Below are 17,193 nucleotides of genomic sequence, written 5' to 3' on the forward strand. Positions count from 1 at the left end.
TTAGTAATTGAATGCCGGAATATTTTGACTCTTTTCATCACCATCTCGATGGGATAGTCCTTGCCATGATAATTAGATAAGGATAACGCTTAGGCCATGCCTTCTTTAATCGGCGGCGTAATGCTGACTCTGTTAAATTAGCATTGATCAAATATACGAGTAGCATAGCACTTCGGGATTCAAAAAATCTCGCAGCAAAACCATTGATGGTTGATGAGGCTGTACTCTTATCTGACAAAATTGCTCAATTACCAAGCCATTCGAAGTTTCGCCAATACGGCATCCATATTTTTCTGGCATCACCGTGGGTAGCATGGCCGAGTGGTCTAAGGCGCTGGTTTTAGGCACCAGTCCGAAAGGGCGTGGGTTCGAATCCCACTGCTGCCAAATGTTTTATCGCGAAATGAGGAGTATTCTCGCTCGTTTTTGGTGTCAGTTCTTCCCGCAAACAACGCGCGAAGTGTTGCGGGAAGCGCGTATTTAAGACTCGCGATAATGTGCAATGCGAATGATGATAGGACGTCTCGCGGACGGTTGCAATGAAGGTTTTGATACGAAACCAAGAAAAAAGCTCGTTGATGAAATCACATACGATGCAATGACGAAATCGTTCTATTGATCGTAAGCGTGAGGAGCAACAAAGCGAGCGTTGGCGCATGCCCAGTCGCGTCTCCTAGTGTAGTTTAGTTCGCTAAAAATTACTGCCTTTTCGGACTCTCGTCATGAAGTTTTACACCAACTGTAAATTTGTCGTTTTGCGGAAGCGAAATATTTTAAAAACTCGTACAGCCCGTAGCGGGTAAATGTATTGCGCGGAGAATACAAAAGACACAGGAAGAAACACATCTTCCCAGACGGGGATTGAACTCCGACCGTGGCGGTGAAAACGCCGGATCCTAACCACTAGGTCACCTGATATAAAACTGATGACGACCCGCCCAGCGCATATGGCATTGCTCCGTGGAAGCCATATTTTCATGTAAAACCTCGCCTGTTCGAAAACTTATGTCACGCATTAGCATTCCATGCTTACATACGCGTACCTTAGCGATCGTGCTCGTCGCCAGGACACCCGAGTTTTCTCTCGCTGTTTCCGTAATGGCTCCACCGATCCGTTACATAAAAAGCGGGCTCGAGAAAGTTTTGAATCTTGGTCGCCGTCGTATACCGATAATTAGAAAATATGTAGTTTCAAAACGCTATGAAAGTAGAAGCTTGGCTGTTTGTAGCGCATCCTACAGCCTCAAAAGGCTGTTTCCGAATCCGCTTTTCAGTGGTACTGTTCACCGACGCTCGATAAAGATTAGAAATATAGCGAGAACGTACGTCTTGAGGTATTGGTGTTGAATGCAGTTCGATTGAACCGTGGACAAAGATATCGTTGCGGTCACTGCGTCGCAGTACGAACACGGCAAGGCCATTACGCGAATTGTTAAGGACGGAAAACTGATGCGGCTTGGCGATTTACAATGATTGTGAAAACATTTCGCGAAAATTGAGCATCAATTGTCAGGGTGCTGAGCGGGCTAAAACTAGTATTACGCATCTACTCACGCCTGAAAACTCGCATCAGCTGATGGTATGAGGTAGTGTGGCCGAGCGGTCTAAGGCGCTGGTTTAAGGCACCAGTCCCTTCGGGGGCGTGGGTTCGAATCCCACCGCTGCCAATTATTTTTACTCGCCGATGTTAGAAGAAGTTTTAGCAAGATGACGCGAGAGGTGTAAAGTTAAACAAGATGATGAATGAAAAATGAAGATGGTGTCGAAATAATCCTCGCGTGTATATCGTTTTGTCACGGATTGAAACATATTCGTCGCGCCAACTATAACTATAATTATAACTATAACTATAATTTATTTGACTTGAAACTTACAGAAATAATGTTATCACTCAATAAAATTTTGTAAAACAAAGGAGAAGAGTTCCCAGACGGGGAATCGAACCCCGGCCACGGCGGTGAGAGCGCCGGATCCTAACCACTAGACCACCTGGGATGGCTGACTATGGCAAATGGCCAGAGATAATACGCAGCAGAGCAATTATCGTAAATGATAACTTCTTAGTAATTGAATGCCGGAATATTTTGACTCTTTTCATCACCATCTCGATGGGATAGTCCTTGCCATGATAATTAGATAAGGATAACGCTTAGGCCATGCCTTCTTTAATCGGCGGCGTAATGCTGACTCTGTTAAATTAGCATTGATCAAATATACGAGTAGCATAGCACTTCGGGATTCAAAAAATCTCGCAGCAAAACCATTGATGGTTGATGAGGCTGTACTCTTATCTGACAAAATTGCTCAATTACCAAGCCATTCGAAGTTTCGCCAATACGGCATCCATATTTTTCTGGCATCACCGTGGGTAGCATGGCCGAGTGGTCTAAGGCGCTGGTTTTAGGCACCAGTCCGAAAGGGCGTGGGTTCGAATCCCACTGCTGCCAAATGTTTTATCGCGAAATGAGGAGTATTCTCGCTCGTTTTTGGTGTCAGTTCTTCCCGCAAACAACGCGCGAAGTGTTGCGGGAAGCGCGTATTTAAGACTCGCGATAATGTGCAATGCGAATGATGATAGGACGTCTCGCGGACGGTTGCAATGAAGGTTTTGATACGAAACCAAGAAAAAAGCTCGTTGATGAAATCACATACGATGCAATGACGAAATCGTTCTATTGATCGTAAGCGTGAGGAGCAACAAAGCGAGCGTTGGCGCATGCCCAGTCGCGTCTCCTAGTGTAGTTTAGTTCGCAAAAAATTACTGCCTTTTCGGACTCTCGTCATGAAGTTTTACACCAACTGTAAATTTGTCGTTTTGCGGAAGCGAAATATTTTAAAAACTCGTACAGCCCGTAGCGGGTAAATGTATTGCGCGGAGAATACAAAAGACACAGGAAGAAACACATCTTCCCAGACGGGGATTGAACTCCGACCGTGGCGGTGAAAACGCCGGATCCTAACCACTAGGTCACCTGATATAAAACTGATGACGACCCGCCCAGCGCATATGGCATTGCTCCGTGGAAGCCATATTTTCATGTAAAACCTCGCCTGTTCGAAAACTTATGTCACGCATTAGCATTCCATGCTTACATACGCGTACCTTAGCGATCGTGCTCGTCGCCAGGACACCCGAGTTTTCTCTCGCTGTTTCCGTAATGGCTCCACCGATCCGTTACATAAAAAGCGGGCTCGAGAAAGTTTTGAATCTTGGTCGCCGTCGTATACCGATAATTAGAAAATATGTAGTTTCAAAACGCTATGAAAGTAGAAGCTTGGCTGTTTGTAGCGCATCCTACAGCCTCAAAAGGCTGTTTCCGAATCCGCTTTTCAGTGGTACTGTTCACCGACGCTCGATAAAGATTAGAAATATAGCGAGAACGTACGTCTTGAGGTATTGGTGTTGAATGCAGTTCGATTGAACCGTGGACAAAGATATCGTTGCGGTCACTGCGTCGCAGTACGAACACGGCAAGGCCATTACGCGAATTGTTAAGGACGGAAAACTGATGCGGCTTGGCGATTTACAATGATTGTGAAAACATTTCGCGAAAATTGAGCATCAATTGTCAGGGTGCTGAGCGGGCTAAAACTAGTATTACGCATCTACTCACGCCTGAAAACTCGCATCAGCTGATGGTATGAGGTAGTGTGGCCGAGCGGTCTAAGGCGCTGGTTTAAGGCACCAGTCCCTTCGGGGGCGTGGGTTCGAATCCCACCGCTGCCAATTATTTTTACTCGCCGATGTTAGAAGAAGTTTTAGCAAGATGACGCGAGAGGTGTAAAGTTAAACAAGATGATGAATGAAAAATGAAGATGGTGTCGAAATAATCCTCGCGTGTATATCGTTTTGTCACGGATTGAAACATATTCGTCGCGCCAACTATAACTATAATTATAACTATAACTATAATTTATTTGACTTGAAACTTACAGAAATAATGTTATCACTCAATAAAATTTTGTAAAACAAAGGAGAAGAGTTCCCAGACGGGGAATCGAACCCCGGCCACGGCGGTGAGAGCGCCGGATCCTAACCACTAGACCACCTGGGATGGCTGACTATGGCAAATGGCCAGAGATAATACGCAGCAGAGCAATTATCGTAAATGATAACTTCTTAGTAATTGAATGCCGGAATATTTTGACTCTTTTCATCACCATCTCGATGGGATAGTCCTTGCCATGATAATTAGATAAGGATAACGCTTAGGCCATGCCTTCTTTAATCGGCGGCGTAATGCTGACTCTGTTAAATTAGCATTGATCAAATATACGAGTAGCATAGCACTTCGGGATTCAAAAAATCTCGCAGCAAAACCATTGATGGTTGATGAGGCTGTACTCTTATCTGACAAAATTGCTCAATTACCAAGCCATTCAAAGTTTCGCCAATACGGCATCCATATTTTTCTGGCATCACCGTGGGTAGCATGGCCGAGTGGTCTAAGGCGCTGGTTTTAGGCACCAGTCCGAAAGGGTGTGGGTTCGAATCCCACTGCTGCCAAATGTTTTATCGCGAAATGAGGAGTATTCTCGCTCGTTTTTGGTGTCAGTTCTTCCCGCAAACAACGCGCGAAGTGTTGCGGGAAGCGCGTATTTAAGACTCGCGATAATGTGCAATGCGAATGATGATAGGACGTCTCGCGGACGGTTGCAATGAAGGTTTTGATACGAAACCAAGAAAAAAGCTCGTTGATGAAATCACATACGATGCAATGACGAAATCGTTCTATTGATCGTAAGCGTGAGGAGCAACAAAGCGAGCGTTGGCGCATGCCCAGTCGCGTCTCCTAGTGTAGTTTAGTTCGCAAAAAATTACTGCCTTTTCGGACTCTCGTCATGAAGTTTTACACCAACTGTAAATTTGTCGTTTTGCGGAAGCGAAATATTTTAAAAACTCGTACAGCCCGTAGCGGGTAAATGTATTGCGCGGAGAATACAAAAGACACAGGAAGAAACACATCTTCCCAGACGGGGATTGAACTCCGACCGTGGCGGTGAAAACGCCGGATCCTAACCACTAGGTCACCTGATATAAAACTGATGACGACCCGCCCAGCGCATATGGCATTGCTCCGTGGAAGCCATATTTTCATGTAAAACCTCGCCTGTTCGAAAACTTATGTCACGCATTAGCATTCCATGCTTACATACGCGTACCTTAGCGATCGTGCTCGTCGCCAGGACACCCGAGTTTTCTCTCGCTGTTTCCGTAATGGCTCCACCGATCCGTTACATAAAAAGCGGGCTCGAGAAAGTTTTGAATCTTGGTCGCCGTCGTATACCGATAATTAGAAAATATGTAGTTTCAAAACGCTATGAAAGTAGAAGCTTGGCTGTTTGTAGCGCATCCTACAGCCTCAAAAGGCTGTTTCCGAATCCGCTTTTCAGTGGTACTGTTCACCGACGCTCGATAAAGATTAGAAATATAGCGAGAACGTACGTCTTGAGGTATTGGTGTTGAATGCAGTTCGATTGAACCGTGGACAAAGATATCGTTGCGGTCACTGCGTCGCAGTACGAACACGGCAAGGCCATTACGCGAATTGTTAAGGACGGAAAACTGATGCGACTTGGCGATTTACAATGATTGTGAAAACATTTCGCGAAAATTGAGCATCAATTGTCAGGGTGCTGAGCGGGCTAAAACTAGTATTACGCATCTACTCACGCCTGAAAACTCGCATCAGCTGATGGTATGAGGTAGTGTGGCCGAGCGGTCTAAGGCGCTGGTTTAAGGCACCAGTCCCTTCGGGGGTGTGGGTTCGAATCCCACCGCTGCCAATTATTTTTACTCGCCGATGTTAGAAGAAGTTTTAGCAAGATGACGCGAGAGGTGTAAAGTTAAACAAGATGATGAATGAAAAATGAAGATGGTGTCGAAATAATCCTCGCGTGTATATCGTTTTGTCACGGATTGAAACATATTCGTCGCGCCAACTATAACTATAATTATAACTATAACTATAATTTATTTGACTTGAAACTTACAGAAATAATGTTATCACTCAATAAAATTTTGTAAAACAAAGGAGAAGAGTTCCCAGACGGGGAATCGAACCCCGGCCACGGCGGTGAGAGCGCCGGATCCTAACCACTAGACCACCTGGGATGGCTGACTATGGCAAATGGCCAGAGATAATACGCAGCAGAGCAATTATCGTAAATGATAACTTCTTAGTAATTGAATGCCGGAATATTTTGACTCTTTTCATCACCATCTCGATGGGATAGTCCTTGCCATGATAATTAGATAAGGATAACGCTTAGGCCATGCCTTCTTTAATCGGCGGCGTAATGCTGACTCTGTTAAATTAGCATTGATCAAATATACGAGTAGCATAGCACTTCGGGATTCAAAAAATCTCGCAGCAAAACCATTGATGGTTGATGAGGCTGTACTCTTATCTGACAAAATTGCTCAATTACCAAGCCATTCGAAGTTTCGCCAATACGGCATCCATATTTTTCTGGCATCACCGTGGGTAGCATGGCCGAGTGGTCTAAGGCGCTGGTTTTAGGCACCAGTCCGAAAGGGTGTGGGTTCGAATCCCACTGCTGCCAAATGTTTTATCGCGAAATGAGGAGTATTCTCGCTCGTTTTTGGTGTCAGTTCTTCCCGCAAACAACGCGCGAAGTGTTGCGGGAAGCGCGTATTTAAGACTCGCGATAATGTGCAATGCGAATGATGATAGGACGTCTCGCGGACGGTTGCAATGAAGGTTTTGATACGAAACCAAGAAAAAAGCTCGTTGATGAAATCACATACGATGCAATGACGAAATCGTTCTATTGATCGTAAGCGTGAGGAGCAACAAAGCGAGCGTTGGCGCATGCCCAGTCGCGTCTCCTAGTGTAGTTTAGTTCGCAAAAAATTACTGCCTTTTCGGACTCTCGTCATGAAGTTTTACACCAACTGTAAATTTGTCGTTTTGCGGAAGCGAAATATTTTAAAAACTCGTACAGCCCGTAGCGGGTAAATGTATTGCGCGGAGAATACAAAAGACACAGGAAGAAACACATCTTCCCAGACGGGGATTGAACTCCGACCGTGGCGGTGAAAACGCCGGATCCTAACCACTAGGTCACCTGATATAAAACTGATGACGACCCGCCCAGCGCATATGGCATTGCTCCGTGGAAGCCATATTTTCATGTAAAACCTCGCCTGTTCGAAAACTTATGTCACGCATTAGCATTCCATGCTTACATACGCGTACCTTAGCGATCGTGCTCGTCGCCAGGACACCCGAGTTTTCTCTCGCTGTTTCCGTAATGGCTCCACCGATCCGTTACATAAAAAGCGGGCTCGAGAAAGTTTTGAATCTTGGTCGCCGTCGTATACCGATAATTAGAAAATATGTAGTTTCAAAACGCTATGAAAGTAGAAGCTTGGCTGTTTGTAGCGCATCCTACAGCCTCAAAAGGCTGTTTCCGAATCCGCTTTTCAGTGGCACTGTTCACCGACGCTCGATAAAGATTAGAAATATAGCGAGAACGTACGTCTTGATGTATTGGTGTTGAATTCAGTTCGATTGAACCGTGGACAAAGATATCGTTGCGGTCACTGCGTCGCAGTACGAACACGGCAAGGCCATTACGCGAATTGTTAAGGACGGAAAACTGATGCGACTTGGCGATTTACAATGATTGTGAAAACATTTCGCGAAAATTGAGCATCAATTGTCAGGGTGCTGAGGAGGCTAAAACTAGTATTACGCATCTACTCACGCCTGAAAACTCGCATCAGCTGATGGTATGAGGTAGTGTGGTCGAGCGGTCTAAGGCGCTGGTTTAAGGCACCAGTCCCTTCGGGGGCGTGGGTTCGAATCCCACCGCTGCCAATTATTTTTACTCGCCGATGTTAGAAGAAGTTTTAGCAAGATGACGCGAAAGGTGTAAAGTTAAACAAGATGATGAATGAAAAATGAAGATGGTGTCGAAATAATCCTCGCGTGTATATAGTTTTGTCACGGATTGAAACATATTCGTCGCGCCAACTATAACTATAATTATAACTATAACTATAATTTATTTGACTTGAAACTTACAGAAATAATGTTATCACTCAATAAAATTTTGTAAAACAAAGGAGAAGAGTTCCCAGACGGGGAATCGAACGTCGGCCACGGCGGTGAGAGCGCCGGATCCTAACCACTAGACCACCTGGGATGGCTGACTATAGCAAATGACCAGAGATAATACGCAGCAGAGCAATTATCGTAAATGATAACTTCTTAGTAATTGAATGCCGGAATATTTTGACTCTTTTCATCACCATCTCGATGGGATAGTCCTTGCCATGATAATTAGATAAGGATAACGCTTAGGCCATGCCTTCTTTAATCGGCGGCGTAATGCTGACTCTGTTAAATTAGCATTGATCAAATATACGAGTAGCATAGCACTTCGGGATTCAAAAAATCTCGCAGCAAAACCATTGATGGTTGATGAGGCTGTACTCTTATCTGACAAAATTGCTCAATTACCAAGCCATTCGAAGTTTCGCCAATACGGCATCCATATTTTTCTGGCATCACCGTGGGTAGCATGGCCGAGTGGTCTAAGGCGCTGGTTTTAGGCACCAGTCCGAAAGAGTGTGGGTTCGAATCCCACTGCTGCCAAATGTTTTATCGCGAAATGAGGAGTATTCTCGCTCGTTTTTGGTGTCAGTTCTTCCCGCAAACAACGCGCGAAGTGTTGCGAGAAGCGCGTATTTAAGACTCGCGATAATGTGCAATGCGAATGATGATAGGACGTCTCGCGGACGGTTGCAATGAAGGTTTTGATACGAAACCAAGAAAAAAGCTCGTTGATGAAATCACATACGATGCAATGACGAAATCGTTCTATTGATCGTAAGCGTGAGGAGCAACAAAGCGAGCGTTGGCGCATGCCCAGTCGCGTCTCCTAGTGTAGTTTAGTTCGCAAAAAATTACTGCCTTTTCGGACTCTCATCATGAAGTTTTACACCAACTGTAAATTTGTCGTTTTGCGGAAGCGAAATATTTTAAAAACTCGTACAGCCCGTAGCGGGTAAATGTATTGCGCGGAGAATACAAAAGACACAGGAAGAAACACATCTTCCCAGACGGGGATTGAACTCCGACCGTGGCGGTGAAAACGCCGGATCCTAACCACTAGGTCGCCTGATATAAAACTGATGACGACCCGCCCAGCGCATATGGCATTGCTCCGTGGAAGCCATATTTTCATGTAAAACCTCGCCTGTTCGAAAACTTATGTCACGCATTAGCATTCCATGCTTACATACGCGTACCTTAGCGATCGTGCTCGTCGCCAGGACACCCGAGTTTTCTCTCGCTGTTTCCGTAATGGCTCCACCGATCCGTTACATAAAAAGCGGGCTCGAGAAAGTTTTGAATCTTGGTCGCCGTCGTATACCGATAATTAGAAAATATGTAGTTTCAAAACGCTATGAAAGTTGAAGCTTGGCTGTTTGCAGCGCATCCTACAGCCTCAAAAGGCTGTTTCCGAATCCGCTTTTCAGTGGCACTGTTCACCGACGCTCGATAAAGATTAGAAATATAGCGAGAACGTACGTCTTGAGGTATTGGTGTTGAATGCAGTTCGATTGAACCGTGGACAAAGATATCGTTGCGGTCACTGCGTCGCAGTACGAACACGGCAAGGCCATTACGCGAATTGTTAAGGACGGAAAACTGATGCGACTTGGCGATTTACAATGATTGTGAAAACATTTCGCGAAAATTGAGCATCAATTGTCAGGGTGCTGAGCGGGCTAAAACTAGTATTACGCATCTACTCACGCCTGAAAACTCGCATCAGCTGATGGTATGAGGTAGTGTGGCCGAGCGGTCTAAGGCGCTGGTTTAAGGCACCAGTCCCTTCGGGGGCGTGGGTTCGAATCCCACCGCTGCCAATTATTTTTACTCGCCGATGTTAGAAGAAGTTTTAACAAGATGACGCGAGAGGTGTAAAGTTAAACAAGATGATGAATGAAAAATGAAGATGGTGTCGAAATAATCCTCGCGTGTATATCGTTTTGTCACGGATTGAAACATATTCGTCGCGCCAACTATAACTATAATTATAACTATAACTATAATTTATTTGACTTGAAACTTACAGAAATAATGTTATCACTCAATAAAATTTTGTAAAACAAAGGAGAAGAGTTCCCAGACGGGGAATCGAACCCCGACCACGGCGGTGAGAGCACCGGATCCTAACCACTAGACCACCTGGGATGGCTGACTATGGCAAATGGCCAGAGATAATACGCAGCAGAGCAATTATCATAAATGATAACTTCTTAGTAATTGAATGCCGGAATATTTTGACTCTTTTCATCACCATCTCGATGGGATAGTCCTTGCCATGATAATTAGATAAGGATAACGCTTAGGCCATGCCTTCTTTAATCGGCGGCGTAATGCTGACTCTGTTAAATTAGCATTGATCAAATATACGAGTAGCATAGCACTTCGGGATTCAAAAAATCTCGCAGCAAAACCATTGATGGTTGATGAGGCTGTACTCTTATCTGACAAAATTGCTCAATTACCAAGCCATTCGAAGTTTCGCCAATACGGCATCCATATTTTTCTGACATCACCGTGGGTAGCATGGCCGAGTGGTCTAAGGCGCTGGTTTTAGGCACCAGTCCGAAAGGGCGTGGGTTCGAATCCCACTGCTGCCAAATGTTTTATCGCGAAATGAGGAGTATTCTCGCTCGTTTTTGGTGTCAGTTCTTCCCGCAAACAACGCGCGAAGTGTTGCGAGAAGCGCGTATTTAAGACTCGCGATAATGTGCAATGCGAATGATGATAGGACGTCTCGCGGACGGTTGCAATGAAGGTTTTGATACGAAACCAAGAAAAAAGCTCGTTGATGAAATCACATACGATGCAATGACGAAATCGTTCTATTGATCGTAAGCGTGAGGAGCAACAAAGCGAGCGTTGGCGCATGCCCAGTCGCGTCTCCTAGTGTAGTTTAGTTCGCAAAAAATTACTGCCTTTTCGGACTCTCGTCATGAAGTTTTACACCAACTGTAAATTTGTCGTTTTGCGGAAGCGAAATATTTTAAAAACTCGTACAGCCCGTAGCGGGTAAATGTATTGCGCGGAGAATACAAAAGACACAGGAAGAAACACATCTTCCCAGACGGGGATTGAACTCCGACCGTGGCGGTGAAAACGCCGGATCCTAACCACTAGGTCACCTGATATAAAACTGATGACGACCCGCCCAGCGCATATGGCATTGCTCCGTGGAAGCCATATTTTCATGTAAAACCTCGCCTGTTCGAAAACTTATGTCACGCATTAGCATTCCATGCTTACATACGCGTACCTTAGCGATCGTGCTCGTCGCCAGGACACCCGAGTTTTCTCTCGCTGTTTCCGTAATGGCTCCACCGATCCGTTACATAAAAAGCGGGCTCGAGAAAGTTTTGAATCTTGGTCGCCGTCGTATACCGATAATTAGAAAATATGTAGTTTCAAAACGCTATGAAAGTAGAAGCTTGGCTGTTTGTAGCGCATCCTACAGCCTCAAAAGGCTGTTTCCGAATCCGCTTTTCAGTGGCACTGTTCACCGACGCTCGATAAAGATTAGAAATATAGCGAGAACGTACGTCTTGATGTATTGGTGTTGAATTCAGTTCGATTGAACCGTGGACAAAGATATCGTTGCGGTCACTGCGTCGCAGTACGAACACGGCAAGGCCATTACGCGAATTGTTAAGGACGGAAAACTGATGCGACTTGGCGATTTACAATGATTGTGAAAACATTTCGCGAAAATTGAGCATCAATTGTCAGGGTGCTGAGGAGGCTAAAACTAGTATTACGCATCTACTCACGCCTGAAAACTCGCATCAGCTGATGGTATGAGGTAGTGTGGTCGAGCGGTCTAAGGCGCTGGTTTAAGGCACCAGTCCCTTCGGGGGCGTGGGTTCGAATCCCACCGCTGCCAATTATTTTTACTCGCCGATGTTAGAAGAAGTTTTAGCAAGATGACGCGAAAGGTGTAAAGTTAAACAAGATGATGAATGAAAAATGAAGATGGTGTCGAAATAATCCTCGCGTGTATATAGTTTTGTCACGGATTGAAACATATTCGTCGCGCCAACTATAACTATAATTATAACTATAACTATAATTTATTTGACTTGAAACTTACAGAAATAATGTTATCACTCAATAAAATTTTGTAAAACAAAGGAGAAGAGTTCCCAGACGGGGAATCGAACGTCGGCCACGGCGGTGAGAGCGCCGGATCCTAACCACTAGACCACCTGGGATGGCTGACTATAGCAAATGACCAGAGATAATACGCAGCAGAGCAATTATCGTAAATGATAACTTCTTAGTAATTGAATGCCGGAATATTTTGACTCTTTTCATCACCATCTCGATGGGATAGTCCTTGCCATGATAATTAGATAAGGATAACGCTTAGGCCATGCCTTCTTTAATCGGCGGCGTAATGCTGACTCTGTTAAATTAGCATTGATCAAATATACGAGTAGCATAGCACTTCGGGATTCAAAAAATCTCGCAGCAAAACCATTGATGGTTGATGAGGCTGTACTCTTATCTGACAAAATTGCTCAATTACCAAGCCATTCGAAGTTTCGCCAATACGGCATCCATATTTTTCTGGCATCACCGTGGGTAGCATGGCCGAGTGGTCTAAGGCGCTGGTTTTAGGCACCAGTCCGAAAGGGCGTGGGTTCGAATCCCACTGCTGCCAAATGTTTTATCGCGAAATGAGGAGTATTCTCGCTCGTTTTTGGTGTCAGTTCTTCCCGCAAACAACGCGCGAAGTGTTGCGAGAAGCGCGTATTTAAGACTCGCGATAATGTGCAATGCGAATGATGATAGGACGTCTCGCGGACGGTTGCAATGAAGGTTTTGATACGAAACCAAGAAAAAAGCTCGTTGATGAAATCACATACGATGCAATGACGAAATCGTTCTATTGATCGTAAGCGTGAGGAGCAACAAAGCGAGCGTTGGCGCATGCCCAGTCGCGTCTCCTAGTGTAGTTTAGTTCGCAAAAAATTACTGCCTTTTCGGACTCTCATCATGAAGTTTTACACCAACTGTAAATTTGTCGTTTTGCGGAAGCGAAATATTTTAAAAACTCGTACAGCCCGTAGCGGGTAAATGTATTGCGCGGAGAATACAAAAGACACAGGAAGAAACACATCTTCCCAGACGGGGATTGAACTCCGACCGTGGCGGTGAAAACGCCGGATCCTAACCACTAGGTCGCCTGATATAAAACTGATGACGACCCGCCCAGCGCATATGGCATTGCTCCGTGGAAGCCATATTTTCATGTAAAACCTCGCCTGTTCGAAAACTTATGTCACGCATTAGCATTCCATGCTTACATACGCGTACCTTAGCGATCGTGCTCGTCGCCAGGACACCCGAGTTTTCTCTCGCTGTTTCCGTAATGGCTCCACCGATCCGTTACATAAAAAGCGGGCTCGAGAAAGTTTTGAATCTTGGTCGCCGTCGTATACCGATAATTAGAAAATATGTAGTTTCAAAACGCTATGAAAGTTGAAGCTTGGCTGTTTGCAGCGCATCCTACAGCCTCAAAAGGCTGTTTCCGAATCCGCTTTTCAGTGGCACTGTTCACCGACGCTCGATAAAGATTAGAAATATAGCGAGAACGTACGTCTTGAGGTATTGGTGTTGAATGCAGTTCGATTGAACCGTGGACAAAGATATCGTTGCGGTCACTGCGTCGCAGTACGAACACGGCAAGGCCATTACGCGAATTGTTAAGGACGGAAAACTGATGCGACTTGGCGATTTACAATGATTGTGAAAACATTTCGCGAAAATTGAGCATCAATTGTCAGGGTGCTGAGCGGGCTAAAACTAGTATTACGCATCTACTCACGCCTGAAAACTCGCATCAGCTGATGGTATGAGGTAGTGTGGCCGAGCGGTCTAAGGCGCTGGTTTAAGGCACCAGTCCCTTCGGGGGCGTGGGTTCGAATCCCACCGCTGCCAATTATTTTTACTCGCCGATGTTAGAAGAAGTTTTAACAAGATGACGCGAGAGGTGTAAAGTTAAACAAGATGATGAATGAAAAATGAAGATGGTGTCGAAATAATCCTCGCGTGTATATCGTTTTGTCACGGATTGAAACATATTCGTCGCGCCAACTATAACTATAATTATAACTATAACTATAATTTATTTGACTTGAAACTTACAGAAATAATGTTATCACTCAATAAAATTTTGTAAAACAAAGGAGAAGAGTTCCCAGACGGGGAATCGAACCCCGACCACGGCGGTGAGAGCACCGGATCCTAACCACTAGACCACCTGGGATGGCTGACTATGGCAAATGGCCAGAGATAATACGCAGCAGAGCAATTATCATAAATGATAACTTCTTAGTAATTGAATGCCGGAATATTTTGACTCTTTTCATCACCATCTCGATGGGATAGTCCTTGCCATGATAATTAGATAAGGATAACGCTTAGGCCATGCCTTCTTTAATCGGCGGCGTAATGCTGACTCTGTTAAATTAGCATTGATCAAATATACGAGTAGCATAGCACTTCGGGATTCAAAAAATCTCGCAGCAAAACCATTGATGGTTGATGAGGCTGTACTCTTATCTGACAAAATTGCTCAATTACCAAGCCATTCGAAGTTTCGCCAATACGGCATCCATATTTTTCTGACATCACCGTGGGTAGCATGGCCGAGTGGTCTAAGGCGCTGGTTTTAGGCACCAGTCCGAAAGGGCGTGGGTTCGAATCCCACTGCTGCCAAATGTTTTATCGCGAAATGAGGAGTATTCTCGCTCGTTTTTGGTGTCAGTTCTTCCCGCAAACAACGCGCGAAGTGTTGCGAGAAGCGCGTATTTAAGACTCGCGATAATGTGCAATGCGAATGATGATAGGACGTCTCGCGGACGGTTGCAATGAAGTTTTTGATGCGAAACCAAAAAAAAAAACTCGTTGATGAAATCACATACGATGCAATGACGAAATCGTTCTATTGATCGTAAGCGTGAGGAGCAACAAAGCGAGCGTTGGCGCATGCCCAGTCGCGTCTCCTAGTGTAGTTTAGTTCGCAAAAAAATTACTGCCTTTTCGGACTCTCGTCATGAAGTTTTACACCAACTGTAAATTTGTCGTTTTGCGGAAGCGAAATATTTTAAAAACTCGTACAGACTGTAGCGGGTAAATGTATTGCGCGGAGAATACAAAGGACACAGGAAGAAACACATCTTCCCAGACGGGGATTGAACTCCGACCGTGGCGGTGAAAACGCCGGATCCTAACCACTAGGTCACCTGATATGGAGGCTGGTGATAAAACTGATGACGACCCGCCCAGCGCATATGGCATTGCTCCGTGGAAGCCATATTTTCATGTAAAACCTCACCTGTTCGAAAACTTATGTCACGCATTAGCATTCCATGCTTACATACGCGTACATTAGCGATCGTGCTCGTCGCCAGGACACCCGAGTTTTCTCTCGCTGTTTCCGTAATGGCTCCACCGATCCGTTACATAAAAAGCGGGCTCGAGAAAGTTTTGAATCTTGGTCGCCGTCGTATACCGATAATTAGAAAATATGTAGTTTCAAAACGCTATGAAAGTAGAAGCTTGGCTGTTTGCAGCGCATCCTACAGCCTCAAAAGGCTGTTTCCGAATCCGCTTTTCAGTGGCACTGTTCACCGACGCTCGATAAAGATTAGAAATATAGCGAGAACGTACGTCTTGAGGTATTGGTGTTGAATGCAGTTCGATTGAACCGTGGACAAAGATATCGTTGCGGTCACTGCGTCGCAGTACGAACACGGCAAGGCCATTACGCGAATTGTTAAGGACGGAAAACTGATGCGACTTGGCGATTTACAATGATTGTGAAAACATTTCGCGAAAATTGAGCATCAATGGTCAGGGTGCTGAGCGGGCTAAAACTAGTATTACGCATCTACTCACGCCTGAAAACTCGCATCAGCTGATGGTATGAGGTAGTGTGGCCGAGCGGTCTAAGGCGCTGGTTTAAGGCACCAGTCCCTTCGGGGGCGTGGGTTCGAATCCCACCGCTGCCAATTATTTTTACTCGCCGATGTTAGAAGAAGTTTTAGCAAGATGACGCGAAAGGTGTAAAGTTAAACAAGATGATGAATGAAAAATGAAGATGGTGTCAAAATAATCCTCACGTGTATATCGTTTAGTCACGGATTGAAACATATTCGTCGCACCAACTATAACTATAGTTTATTTGACTTGAAACTTACAGAAATAATGTTATCACTCAATAAAATTTTGTAAAACAAAGGAGAAGAGTTCCCAGACGGGGAATCGAACCCCGACCACAGCAGTGAGAGCGCCGGATCCTAACCACTAGACCACCTGGGATGGCTGACTATAGCAAATGACCTGAGATAATACGCAGCAGAGCAATTATCGTAAATGATAACTTCTTAGTAATTGAATGCCGGAATATTTTGACTCTTTTCATCACCATCTCGATGGGATAGTCCTTGCCATGATAATTAGATAAGGATAACGCTTAGGCCATGCCTTCTTTAATCGGCGGCGTAATGCTGACTCTGTTAAATTAGCATTGATCAAATATACGAGTAGCATAGCACTTCGGGATTCAAAAAATCTCGCAGCAAAACCATTGATGGTTGATGAGGCTGTACTCTTATCTGACAAAATTGCTCAATTACCAAGCCATTCGAAGTTTCGCCAATACGGCATCCATATTTTTCTGGCATCACCGTGGGTAGCATGGCCGAGTGGTCTAAGGCGCTGGTTTTAGGCACCAGTCCGAAAGGGCGTGGGTTCGAATCCCACTGCTGCCAAATGTTTTATCGCGAAATGAGGAGTATTCTCGCTCGTTTTTGGTGTCAGTTCTTCCCGCAAACAACGCGCGAAGTGTTGCGAGAAGCGCGTATTTAAGACTCGCGATAATGTGCAATGCGAATGATGATAGGACGTCTCGCGGACGGTTGCAATGAAGTTTTTGATGCGAAACCAAGAAAAAAACTCGTTGATGAAATCACATACGATGCAATGACGAAATCGTTCTATTGATCGTAAGCGTGAGGAGCAACAAAGCGAGCGTTGGCGCATGCCCAGTCGCGTCTCCTAGTGTAGTTTAGTTCGCAAAAAAATTACTGCCTTTTCGGAC

The 17,193-nt window shown here is 44.9% G+C and overlaps 23 non-coding genes across 23 annotated transcripts; 17 read left to right on the plus strand and 6 right to left on the minus strand.

Annotated features, from left to right (window-relative positions):
• Window positions 1-307: 307 nt before the first annotated feature.
• Window positions 308-387, plus strand: Trnal-uag (transfer RNA leucine (anticodon UAG)). Its single transcript has one exon. It is a non-coding gene; the product is annotated as a tRNA-Leu (tRNA).
• Window positions 388-1,585: 1,198 nt separating this feature from the next.
• Trnal-aag (transfer RNA leucine (anticodon AAG)) lies at window positions 1,586-1,667 on the plus strand. Its single transcript has one exon. It is a non-coding gene; the product is annotated as a tRNA-Leu (tRNA).
• A 256-nt stretch (window positions 1,668-1,923) lies between these two features.
• Trnae-cuc (transfer RNA glutamic acid (anticodon CUC)) lies at window positions 1,924-1,995 on the minus strand. The gene has a single exon. It is a non-coding gene; the product is annotated as a tRNA-Glu (tRNA).
• A 372-nt stretch (window positions 1,996-2,367) lies between these two features.
• On the plus strand, window positions 2,368-2,447 carry Trnal-uag (transfer RNA leucine (anticodon UAG)). The gene has a single exon. It is a non-coding gene; the product is annotated as a tRNA-Leu (tRNA).
• Window positions 2,448-3,645: 1,198 nt separating this feature from the next.
• Trnal-aag (transfer RNA leucine (anticodon AAG)) lies at window positions 3,646-3,727 on the plus strand. Its single transcript has one exon. It is a non-coding gene; the product is annotated as a tRNA-Leu (tRNA).
• A 256-nt stretch (window positions 3,728-3,983) lies between these two features.
• Trnae-cuc (transfer RNA glutamic acid (anticodon CUC)) lies at window positions 3,984-4,055 on the minus strand. The gene has a single exon. It is a non-coding gene; the product is annotated as a tRNA-Glu (tRNA).
• Window positions 4,056-4,427: 372 nt separating this feature from the next.
• Trnal-uag (transfer RNA leucine (anticodon UAG)) lies at window positions 4,428-4,507 on the plus strand. The gene has a single exon. It is a non-coding gene; the product is annotated as a tRNA-Leu (tRNA).
• A 1,198-nt stretch (window positions 4,508-5,705) lies between these two features.
• Trnal-aag (transfer RNA leucine (anticodon AAG)) lies at window positions 5,706-5,787 on the plus strand. The gene has a single exon. It is a non-coding gene; the product is annotated as a tRNA-Leu (tRNA).
• Window positions 5,788-6,043: 256 nt separating this feature from the next.
• On the minus strand, window positions 6,044-6,115 carry Trnae-cuc (transfer RNA glutamic acid (anticodon CUC)). The gene has a single exon. It is a non-coding gene; the product is annotated as a tRNA-Glu (tRNA).
• Window positions 6,116-6,487: 372 nt separating this feature from the next.
• Window positions 6,488-6,567, plus strand: Trnal-uag (transfer RNA leucine (anticodon UAG)). Its single transcript has one exon. It is a non-coding gene; the product is annotated as a tRNA-Leu (tRNA).
• A 1,198-nt stretch (window positions 6,568-7,765) lies between these two features.
• Trnal-aag (transfer RNA leucine (anticodon AAG)) lies at window positions 7,766-7,847 on the plus strand. Its single transcript has one exon. It is a non-coding gene; the product is annotated as a tRNA-Leu (tRNA).
• Window positions 7,848-8,547: 700 nt separating this feature from the next.
• Window positions 8,548-8,627, plus strand: Trnal-uag (transfer RNA leucine (anticodon UAG)). Its single transcript has one exon. It is a non-coding gene; the product is annotated as a tRNA-Leu (tRNA).
• Window positions 8,628-9,825: 1,198 nt separating this feature from the next.
• Window positions 9,826-9,907, plus strand: Trnal-aag (transfer RNA leucine (anticodon AAG)). Its single transcript has one exon. It is a non-coding gene; the product is annotated as a tRNA-Leu (tRNA).
• Window positions 9,908-10,163: 256 nt separating this feature from the next.
• Trnae-cuc (transfer RNA glutamic acid (anticodon CUC)) lies at window positions 10,164-10,235 on the minus strand. Its single transcript has one exon. It is a non-coding gene; the product is annotated as a tRNA-Glu (tRNA).
• Window positions 10,236-10,607: 372 nt separating this feature from the next.
• Trnal-uag (transfer RNA leucine (anticodon UAG)) lies at window positions 10,608-10,687 on the plus strand. Its single transcript has one exon. It is a non-coding gene; the product is annotated as a tRNA-Leu (tRNA).
• A 1,198-nt stretch (window positions 10,688-11,885) lies between these two features.
• Window positions 11,886-11,967, plus strand: Trnal-aag (transfer RNA leucine (anticodon AAG)). The gene has a single exon. It is a non-coding gene; the product is annotated as a tRNA-Leu (tRNA).
• A 700-nt stretch (window positions 11,968-12,667) lies between these two features.
• Window positions 12,668-12,747, plus strand: Trnal-uag (transfer RNA leucine (anticodon UAG)). The gene has a single exon. It is a non-coding gene; the product is annotated as a tRNA-Leu (tRNA).
• Window positions 12,748-13,945: 1,198 nt separating this feature from the next.
• Trnal-aag (transfer RNA leucine (anticodon AAG)) lies at window positions 13,946-14,027 on the plus strand. The gene has a single exon. It is a non-coding gene; the product is annotated as a tRNA-Leu (tRNA).
• A 256-nt stretch (window positions 14,028-14,283) lies between these two features.
• On the minus strand, window positions 14,284-14,355 carry Trnae-cuc (transfer RNA glutamic acid (anticodon CUC)). The gene has a single exon. It is a non-coding gene; the product is annotated as a tRNA-Glu (tRNA).
• Window positions 14,356-14,727: 372 nt separating this feature from the next.
• Window positions 14,728-14,807, plus strand: Trnal-uag (transfer RNA leucine (anticodon UAG)). Its single transcript has one exon. It is a non-coding gene; the product is annotated as a tRNA-Leu (tRNA).
• A 1,213-nt stretch (window positions 14,808-16,020) lies between these two features.
• On the plus strand, window positions 16,021-16,102 carry Trnal-aag (transfer RNA leucine (anticodon AAG)). Its single transcript has one exon. It is a non-coding gene; the product is annotated as a tRNA-Leu (tRNA).
• Window positions 16,103-16,340: 238 nt separating this feature from the next.
• On the minus strand, window positions 16,341-16,412 carry Trnae-cuc (transfer RNA glutamic acid (anticodon CUC)). The gene has a single exon. It is a non-coding gene; the product is annotated as a tRNA-Glu (tRNA).
• A 372-nt stretch (window positions 16,413-16,784) lies between these two features.
• Trnal-uag (transfer RNA leucine (anticodon UAG)) lies at window positions 16,785-16,864 on the plus strand. Its single transcript has one exon. It is a non-coding gene; the product is annotated as a tRNA-Leu (tRNA).
• Window positions 16,865-17,193: the final 329 nt, after the last annotated feature.

Source organism: Watersipora subatra, chromosome 4 (genome assembly GCF_963576615.1).
Source record: "Watersipora subatra chromosome 4, tzWatSuba1.1, whole genome shotgun sequence".
Lineage (NCBI taxonomy): Eukaryota > Metazoa > Bryozoa > Gymnolaemata > Cheilostomatida > Watersiporidae > Watersipora > Watersipora subatra.